A 9,864-nucleotide genomic window follows, 5' to 3' on the forward strand; every position below is an offset into this window, starting at 1 on the left:
CGAAAGTGATGCGAAACTAGTTGGAAATAACAATTAAGTAAAAGAAGAGTCGATGGATAAATTTTGTAGAGGAAGGACCCAAAAACTTTAAAAGTTTACAAGGCGATGCTCGTTAAAGCTTCAACATGCATTTACCTAATTCAAGTAGCATAAGACATTTGAGAGACTATCGTATATTAAGGATGATCTTTTCTTTCAATTAAAAGATCCGTAGGAACCAATAGGGATCAACACAACTCAGCTAACCTCACACTAGAGTTAGAGTCATTGGCGAGTTAAAACAGCATGGTGGATCAAAAGTTCAAATACTCAACAACAACAGCGGAGAGCAATTGGGAGCCAACAGACGCATTGTAGCTGGAGCAGAAGATTGAAGACATGTAGTGTCGGCAAAGGCTTTGACGAGGACATCGAAGGATTAAGTGGGAGAGAATGTCATGGACAAAATTGTAAACAGAGTGTTCGATGTAATGCTTATGTATGTCCGTGTCTTTTGGTTTGTTCATGCTTTGCACAGCATGCAGAGGGATGGTGGAAGGCTTATAACCTCATTTTACTTGGGTTTGACGATCATTTTAGGCTTGTAAATAAATGTTGTATCATGTGAACACTTGTGAGTGATTTCGATCTGTAGTGGACCATTTTGGATCCTTTGTTGTGCGACCGTTTAGAGCTTGTGAAGTTTGTTTGTAATTTGCATTGATTATGAAGTGTTTTCTGAAATATTTGCTTGCGGAACTCGAGTGAGGTGCTTTCTCTAACCCATTTTCTCTTTCTGTAGGCTCTAAGGGATCATGGAAAGTTTCGGGGAGACTGACCTTTAGGCAAAACCACCTAAGTCCATACAGATCGCTATAATAACCATTTGTGATGCCAAAACATGGTTTTCTACATTATAGAGGTTAATAATTACTAGACCAAAAAGTTTTTAAATTATTTTGTAACAGTAAGAATATTAGCGCCTTCAATTTTTTTTCTATTTTCTCTTCAACTTATATGTTTGCTAATATTTTGACCATCATATTCTTAATGCATAAAATATAATTTGTCTACCACATGACCACAACAATTGCAAAATAATGGATAAGATAACAAATTTAATATGTAAGACAAACTCAACTGTAGACTAATAATTAGAGGACTAATTTCTCCTATAAGCTTGCAAGTCTCATGTTATTCAAAATAGTAAGGAAACTTGGACTCCGTGATGGATACTAAATATTTAATGCATAAAATATAATTTTATTGACTCTATAACAACCCCAATTGCAAAATAGTGAGAGCTTTTTGGAGAACTACTAGGTTCGGATCGATATGGAATATTCAATAATAAATATCATGATGAAATACTTGTCGGTAGGGTTTACTGTCCTGATAAGGCCTTCAATATGTCTCGGATATCAACTAAATTATGCAGTGAACAGTTATGTGTTATTAATTTGAAGCAAAGTAGACTTTCTATGCTTTAACAAATCATACATAGTCAACAATTTGTTACTCTTCCAGCTAATTGAACTCATTAAATTAAAAAAGATAAAAATTTATCAAAGAAATACTTTCACTATATTCTTCTGAGCAACTTCAAGGAATAGATCTTGGGGTCTGAAGTCCTTCCCTCTAAATAAGTATAAAACATCTGATTCAAAACAAGAGAATAGGACGTTTGGTGGCTGCTTGATTTTAGGGGGGAGGGAAGGAATGACTACAAAAAAAAAGAAAAAAGGGAAAAAACAATATTGATGCTGGTGCTTCACTACAATGTATTTCTAATAAAAAGATGTTTACCTTTCACTTCACACAAAGCAGGCAATTTACCTCCATGAAATTTGAGACTGATGATGGCCTTCATTAAAGCTTTGTCCAAGGCAGATTAGGATTTTCCATGAGATCATCAAGATACAATTTGCACTTGTTTTAAATGAGGTCAATACAACTTGCAGATTTCTAGAAGGAAACATAGCATGAATATCAAATAACATAGCATGAAAAGAATGTTGAGAAAAACAAAAGAGACCCGACCTGTGATGCTGTCAAATCCAGAATTAGATACGTGTAATGCAGTTTCCAAACCTGAAAATGAGATGAAAAAGAATCAAATTTACCAAGAAAAATCTTGATTTTTGGCACTAGATGTGAATAAAGTATTACATATGTAAATAGTCCGAGAAACTGCTGTCAGATGCTCCTGGATAATGGCAAAACCAGAAGGAATAGTTAATAATAATTAATAAGTATCTATAATATAATATTTTTTTTAGTCAACAATAATATTTCATAATCTTTAACTCAGTCCACTATGATAGCTTATCAGCATATTCCTTGCACAAAGTTAAAGATGTTTCAAGGTATGACAAAGGAATGCAGTTGGTTAGCAGCTGTGAACATTTCTTCATGACAAAGGAACACATTAAAGGAGTTGGTTAGCAGTTGTAAATACTTAATTTCGAAATTCCCTATGCATGAAGGGTTGTTTCATGCACTAGTATTTATTTTGGTGTTTAGGACTTAGAAAGAACTTTAGAAACTGAGGAAATTGGCAGAAGATCTCTTGGAGTGCTCTCTTGAACTCTGTATATCTTGGATGCGTCCTAGAGTGGTGAGTCTTTTGTTTTTAGTTTTGTATCCGTGTTTATTATCCTTAGGGTGGTGATCTTTTTATATCCCTTTTGATTTTAAACTTGGTGACGAGCTATTTTTATTTTTACTAAAGTTACTTCGTGAGTTCGCTCCTTTTTTTATTTGGAAAACTCATTCCAATAAATACGATTGTACTATTGACTTTTCGTGTGAGTTCGTTCATTTTCTATCCGAAAAAACCGTGCCATCAGTTTTCTTTCGAAATCTATTCTATACCCTCCCATTCTACATCACTCTCGGTATCAGTTTTGTATCAAAGCTAAAGGCTAGAGATCATAGCAAAGTGGAATGGAAAAGATATAGCTAGTAAAGGTAGCGACCATGAAGATGATGCTGAGTCGTTGAGACTACAGCTACGAAGATTACTGCATAGTCTACAAGAAAAGAATGAAATAATCGAAGAACTTCAAAGTAGACAAAACCAACATGAAAATAATGTCCATGAATATACTTCTGATGAAGATACACCTCCTCTCCCAAGGGAGTCGAAAAGATGTCGGATAAGAAATGGAATCCAAAACAAGTGGTAGAATAAATATAACCCAAGATTTGAGATTTCAGAGTTTGAAGGTAAAATAAATATTGATGACTTTATCAATTGACTTAATACAGTAGAAAGAATTTAAGAATTTTTAATTTAAGAACAAAAGAAGGTCAAACTTGTGGCACTCAAACTAAGACGGAATGTATCTTTTTGGTGAGAAAATCTAAAAAAACAAAGAGAACGTGAGGGGAAGAGTAAAATTATGGAAAAAATAAAAAGAGAGCTGAAGAGAAAATATTTACCTTACAATTATAGGCAAGAGATATTTCTTAAAATCTATGATTTTAAGTAAAAAGATCTTAGTGTGGAGGAGTACACTGCAGAATTCGATTATCTGATGTTAAAAGGAGAGTTTGTGGAACCGAAAGAGCAAACCATTGCAAGATACCTAGGAGGTATAAAGTATGAGATTACTAAAGTTGTTCAACTACAGCCATATTGGTCTTTAAATGATATGAACAAACTGACATTAAAAGTTGAAAAGCAACAAAAGTTTAAAAAGAGTTCTCGGTACGACTCAAAAGAAGACTATACAAAAGGAGAAAGTTCCAAGCCTACTATCCAAAGTAAGGTGATATTGAAGGTGCAAGAAAAGGGTGAAGAATCTATTGGTAGCAAAAAAAGGCCTAATTCTTCTACCTAAAGTGGTCGAAAATGCTTCAAATGTCATGGTTTTGGGCATATTGTTTCAAATCATAGTGATGGAGGAGAAGACGAAGTTGACGACAAACCAAAATATGATGAAGATGAGGAAGAGGTTACTTATGTAGATCATGGTTTGTCTATTGTATTGCAACATAGCTGCGTACAGAATGAGTCCCAAGGAATATGAAGAACTTCAAAGGTAAGTTGATGAATTAGTGAAAAAGGGGTTAATTCGGGAGAGCATGAGTCCTTGTGCAGTTCCTGCCTTGTTGGTGGTTAAGAAGGATGGTTCTTAGAGAATGTGTATGGACAACCATATCATCAACAAAATCACATTGGACTATCATTTTCCTATTCCAAGGTTAGATGATTTACTTGATCAATTATGTGGTGCTTCTATTTTCTCTAAAATTGATTTGAGGAGTGGCTATCACCAAATAAGAATGGGGCCTGAAGATGAGTGGAAAACAACATTTAAAACTAGAGAAGGCTTATATGAATGGTTGGTTATGCCATTTGGGCTATCTAATGATCCTAGCATTTTCATGAGATTTATGAATCATATACTTAAGTCATGCATTGGAATATTTGTTGTAGTTTACTTTGATGATATATTGGTATACAACAAGAGTGAAGAGGAGCATATGAATCATTTGAAAGAAATCTTTCTTATTTTGAGGCAGCAAAAGCTTTATGCTAATCTAACAAAGTGTGATTTCTTTACATCTAGTGTTGTATTTTTGAGGTATGTTGTTTCAAAAGATGGAATCATGATGGATCAAAGTAAGGTAGAAGTTATTCTCAGTTGGACAACACCTGCTTCATTGTATGATGTGAGGAGTTTCCATAGCTTAACTTCTTTTTACAGAAGATTCGTCAAGAATTTCAGCTCTATTGTCACTCCAATCATCGAATGTCTGAAATGTGATAAATTCAGATGGACTAATGAGGCTAATGATGCTTTTGAGCTTTTAAAAAGAAAGGTGACCGAAGCTTCTATTTTAGTTCTACCAAATTTTGACAATGTGTTTGAGATTGAATGTGATGCATTTAATATGAGAATTGGTGCTGTTTTGAGTCAAGACAGAAAGTCGATTACATTTTTTAGTGAGAAGCTGAATTATACAAGAAGGAAATATTCTACCTATGATGAGGAGTTCTATGCCATATATCGAGCTTTATCTCATTGGAGTCAGTACCTTCTTGCCAAGCCATTTGTGCTATATTCAGATCATGAAGCATTAAAGTTCATAAATCACCAACACAAGCTAAACAAAAGGCATGTAGCTTGGGTGGAGTTTTTACAATCTTATAACTTTATAATTAAGCACAAATCTAGTGTTCAAAATGTGGTTGCTGATGCATTGAGCAGAAAGCATTCTTTATTATCAGCAATGGAAGTCAAAGTTGGATTTGAGACATTCAAAGATCTTTATAATAATGATGTAGATTTCGGCTCAATATGACAGAATTGCAAATCAGGTTCCTTTCAACAATTTTCTATCCTTGATGGTTTTCTTTTTCAAGCTAATGCTTTATGTGTTTCATCTTGTTCTTTGAGACAAGTAATTCTAGCTAAAGCTCATAATGGTGTTTTGGGTGGATATTTCGATAGAGATAAGACTTTAGCTCTTATTCAATTAAACTTTTATTGGCCTAAGATATTTAGAGATGTGGAAAGATATGTAAAACAATATCGAGTGTGTCATTTGGCAAAAATAAGAAGTCAAAACTCTGGATTATATACTCTATTGCTTGTGCCAAATATTCCATGGGAGGAAGTGAGTCTTGATTACGTTTTGGGATTGCCAAGAACTCAAAGGAACAAGGATTCTATCATGGTTATTGTTGATAGATTTTAAAAAATGTCTCACTTTGTTCCTTGCAATAAATCGAATGATGCATCTCATATTGCTGATTTGTATTTTAAGGAGATTGTTAAATTGCATGGTATTCCAAAAACTATAGTATCGAGATTTAAAATTTGTTAGTCATTTTTAGAGAACTTTTTGGAGGAAGCTAGGTAATTTTTTGAATTTCAGCAGCTCACATCATTCACAAACTAATGGGCAAATTAAGGTAACGAACAGAAGCTTGAGAAATTTACTTTGAAGCTATGTTGGCAAGAATATTAAGCAGTGAGATGTCATTCTTCAACAAATTAAGTTTGTCTACAATCGTTCTATCCATCATAGTATCGGTAATAGTCCTTTTGAGGTTGTTTATGGTGCTAATCCTACTAGTCCTTTGGACTTAATCCCTCATTATATAACAAAGTAATTTAGTAGAGATGCTGATGAAAGAGCTAAGTAGATAAAAAAGCTGCATGAGGGTGTGAAAGCAACTATTAAGAAGCAAAATGAGAGGTACATGCATGCTACCAACAAATACAGAAAACATATGGGTTTAATGCAGGTGATTTGGTCTGGATTCATCTAAGGAAGGAAAGGTTTCCACCAGCAAATTTGGAAAACTAAAACCAAAGGCTGATGGTCCATTCAAGGTGCTTAAGAGAATTGGCTAAAATGCTTATGAGATTGAGCTACCTGAAGATTACGGAGTATCCCTAACATTTAATGTGGCTGATTTAAGTCCTTTTTATAATCATGTTGATGAATCAAACAAGGACTTGAGGACAAGTCTTTTTCAACCAGGGGAGATTGACACGGGAGTATCTAATTTACTACAATATGATAATTTGAACCTTGTATATGATATGATATTTTTTTTAGCCAACACTGATGCCTCATAATCTTTAACTCAGCTCACTCAAATATAATAGCTCATCAGCATATTCTCTGCACAAAGTTAAAACTGTTTCAAGGTGCTTTTCTTCGTGACAAATGAATGCATTAAAGAAGTTGGTTAACAGCTATGAACATTTCTTTATAACCAAGGAATGCATTAAAGGAGTTGGTTAGCAGCTGTAAACACTTAATTTCGAAATTCCCTATGTATGAAAGGTTGTTTCATACATTAGTATTTATTTTGGTGTTTATGACTTATAAAGAACTTTAGAAACTAAGGATATTGGCAGAAGCTCTCTTGGAGTGCTTTCTTAAACTCTGTATCTCTAAGATACGTCTTAGAGTGGTAAGTCTTTTGTTTTCAGTTCTGTATCCGTATTTATTATCCATAGGGTGGTGATCTTTCTGTATCCCTTTTGATTTTAAACTTGGTGGTGAGCTATTTTTCGTTTTTACTAAAGTTGCTTCTTGAGTTCGCTCCTTTTTCTATTTGGAAAACTCCTTCCAGCAAATACGATTGTATTGTTGACTTTTTGTGTGAGTTCGTTCATTTTCTATCAAAAAAACTATGTCGTCAGTTTTCTTTCAAAATCTATTCTACACCTTCCCATTCTGCATCACTCCCGATATCAATAATATTGTTTGCATGTCAAATAAATAAATAAATGGGCATGACAACAAAGGTAAAACAAGAAAACATGAGTAAATGCAAACACGACAATTCGATTAAACTACTTAGCAAAAGTTTCACTGTCCTTGAACTCAAGATGGCAACATTGAATCGGTCAAATACATGCTATATTAAAATAGTGCTAATGAAGCTGCTGGCTGCAACATACTCAAAGAGTAACATGATGACACAAACTTCCAACACATGGAATCTACCTAGATTTAGATGCTCAGAACAAGGTCAGATATAGATTCAAACAAGTCATGTAGTCTCAAATTTACTGCACCAGGTAAACTCTTTCATTGTAAACACCCATCATCTTACAAATAAGTAACACAAACGTAAAGACCAAGTGGGATTATCCAAAAGTGTCAGGAAGAAGATGTGCAAACTTTTAGGGCGTTTAGTTATTAACAGAAACACAAGTAAGAAAACAAAGCTACTCGCTTGTCTATGCCAAAGACTTGAGAAAAGGTTCACCAGTAAGCACAGGTAACACTGAAGACCACAGTAAACACTTAAAAATCTAGATAGAGCACTTGGTTGAAGGTTTGTTATACCATATAAAAAGAAAAGCCGTATTTATAAAATAACAATCTCAAAGGCAAGTGAATTACTATATAATGGAAATCTGGTTGTCATTTTCTAAGGATACAGAAGAAAACATTTAAATCTTTTAAAGGAAAGATAGAAAGAATACTTATTAGCATAAGCACATTTCTAGATAATTTATTTCTTAAAAATAATGTTAAATAATCCAAAAATATTTTTTTCTGAAAAAAAACCTTCATTCACGTAAAGGTAAATTTAATATTTAAGTATAAATCCCAAAGAATCTTTAACTACCATAGGTGAACCATTGGCGGTATTAATGAATTCTAAGAAATTTATAATTAATTTAACTAAAAAAATAGAGTTCCACAAATACGATCAACATTTAGCTGACTGACAATGGAAAGTGATGCATTCTTAGTCTGAATTTGCATTATTTGGAACAAATAAGACCATTTTATCCTGACGAATGCTTCAAATTGGCACACAAAAAGAAGTTCCTGCATTTTATATGCAAAAGGAAAAAGAAGTTTGATTAAACTATACGATGCCCCATAGACATGTCCATTGAAGTTAAAACGCATACTTCTCGATGCTAATAAAGCCCTTCTTTAGTAAAAGCCCACGGTAGCAACGGCTTTCACTGCTTTGTCATTTCTGACCACATTTTAGGAGAGGCAACAAGTTATAAAAAAGGAGGTAACTAGAGAGCCTAATTTTCTAATCTCTTATTTAGATATGACTTATTAGGTTACATTGACAACTCTCTTAGTTGTCCACCAATAATGATCAATATCCCCGGTGAACCTATTGAATTTCAGATTTTGATGATAAAATCAAATATAAATTATTTGATCTAATCCATATATTGAAAAAAAGTGTGGTGGATTAACTATGATAGCAGTAAGACATAAAACAAGTGTTGTGCCAGAGTCAAGATCGAGATCTCGTTGGAAGCTCAAGAGTTCGTCAAAAGTCTGGACGTTCGTTTGGAAGTTCTACCGAAACCAACTGAGAAGTCCAAGAGCTTGCCAAAGAAGCTCGTCGGAACTTGCCAAAAAGATCGTCGTAAAGTCCGAGAGCTTACCGGGAGTCCGCCGGAACATTGCCGAGAGTTCGTTGGAAGATCACCGAAAGATCGCCAGAAGAGCAATTGATGTACCGGAACAAGAGTGCTTTAATTATGTCTTAGTTATTATAGTTTTACAGTAGATTGAGTTAGAATTGAGAGGTAATCTCACTAACTTAATTAGGGGCCAACTGGGCCCTTAACAGGGCTAAATTGTGCTGGATTGAACAGCCCATTCAGCCCCTAAAATCATGGTTGGCGGTGGCACCACCAGGGCCAACGGTGGTATCGCTTGGAAGACCTAGTCTCCCAGGTGGTCTGGGCGATAGTATCGCTGGCAGTTAATGATGCCAGCGGTGGTACTACCCCTGTCATGCGGTGGTACCGTTAGAGCTCGATCTCCGAGCTCTGTCAAGCAGTGGTACCACCCGTCAGTACCCCAAAAATCCGGGATGAGACACTTTTTGGCTTCATTTTTGAAGTCATTAAGGTCTATAAATACCCCACCCTTTTCTGTATGAAAGGGTAACAAAGTGCTATTATATGTGTGAAAAATTCTAAGTGTTTAGGGTGTGAAAAGTATTGTAAAAGTGAGAATAGTTCTCCTCCTCCCTCTCTTAGCCTTGTAACTATCCAAGAAAGAGGAGTGAGACTTGTAAGGGTTGTTTCTTAAACCCGACAAAAGGAGAAAGAGCTATAAAAGGTGGTTGGTCTTTGCCTATTGAAGGAAGGCCTTTAGTGGACGCTAGTGACCTCGACGGAGGAGGAATCCGAAGTGGATATAAGTCTCATTGACTGAACTATTCTAAATTCTAGTTTGCTTTTCCTTTTATGTAATTTACTTTATTGCAAACCTCCTTGAGCTTCTCCTTACATTCTTACGAAAGTTTTAAGTTCAACATCTTTCTAAAACGATTTGAATCGAGATGAACATTTTTTCGAAATCAATGAATTTTCTACTACACTAATTCACCCCCCCCCCTCCCCCTCCTCTTAGTGC

Source organism: Musa acuminata, chromosome BXJ1-2 (genome assembly GCF_036884655.1).
Source record: "Musa acuminata AAA Group cultivar baxijiao chromosome BXJ1-2, Cavendish_Baxijiao_AAA, whole genome shotgun sequence".
Classification (NCBI taxonomy): Eukaryota; Viridiplantae; Streptophyta; class Magnoliopsida; order Zingiberales; family Musaceae; genus Musa; species Musa acuminata.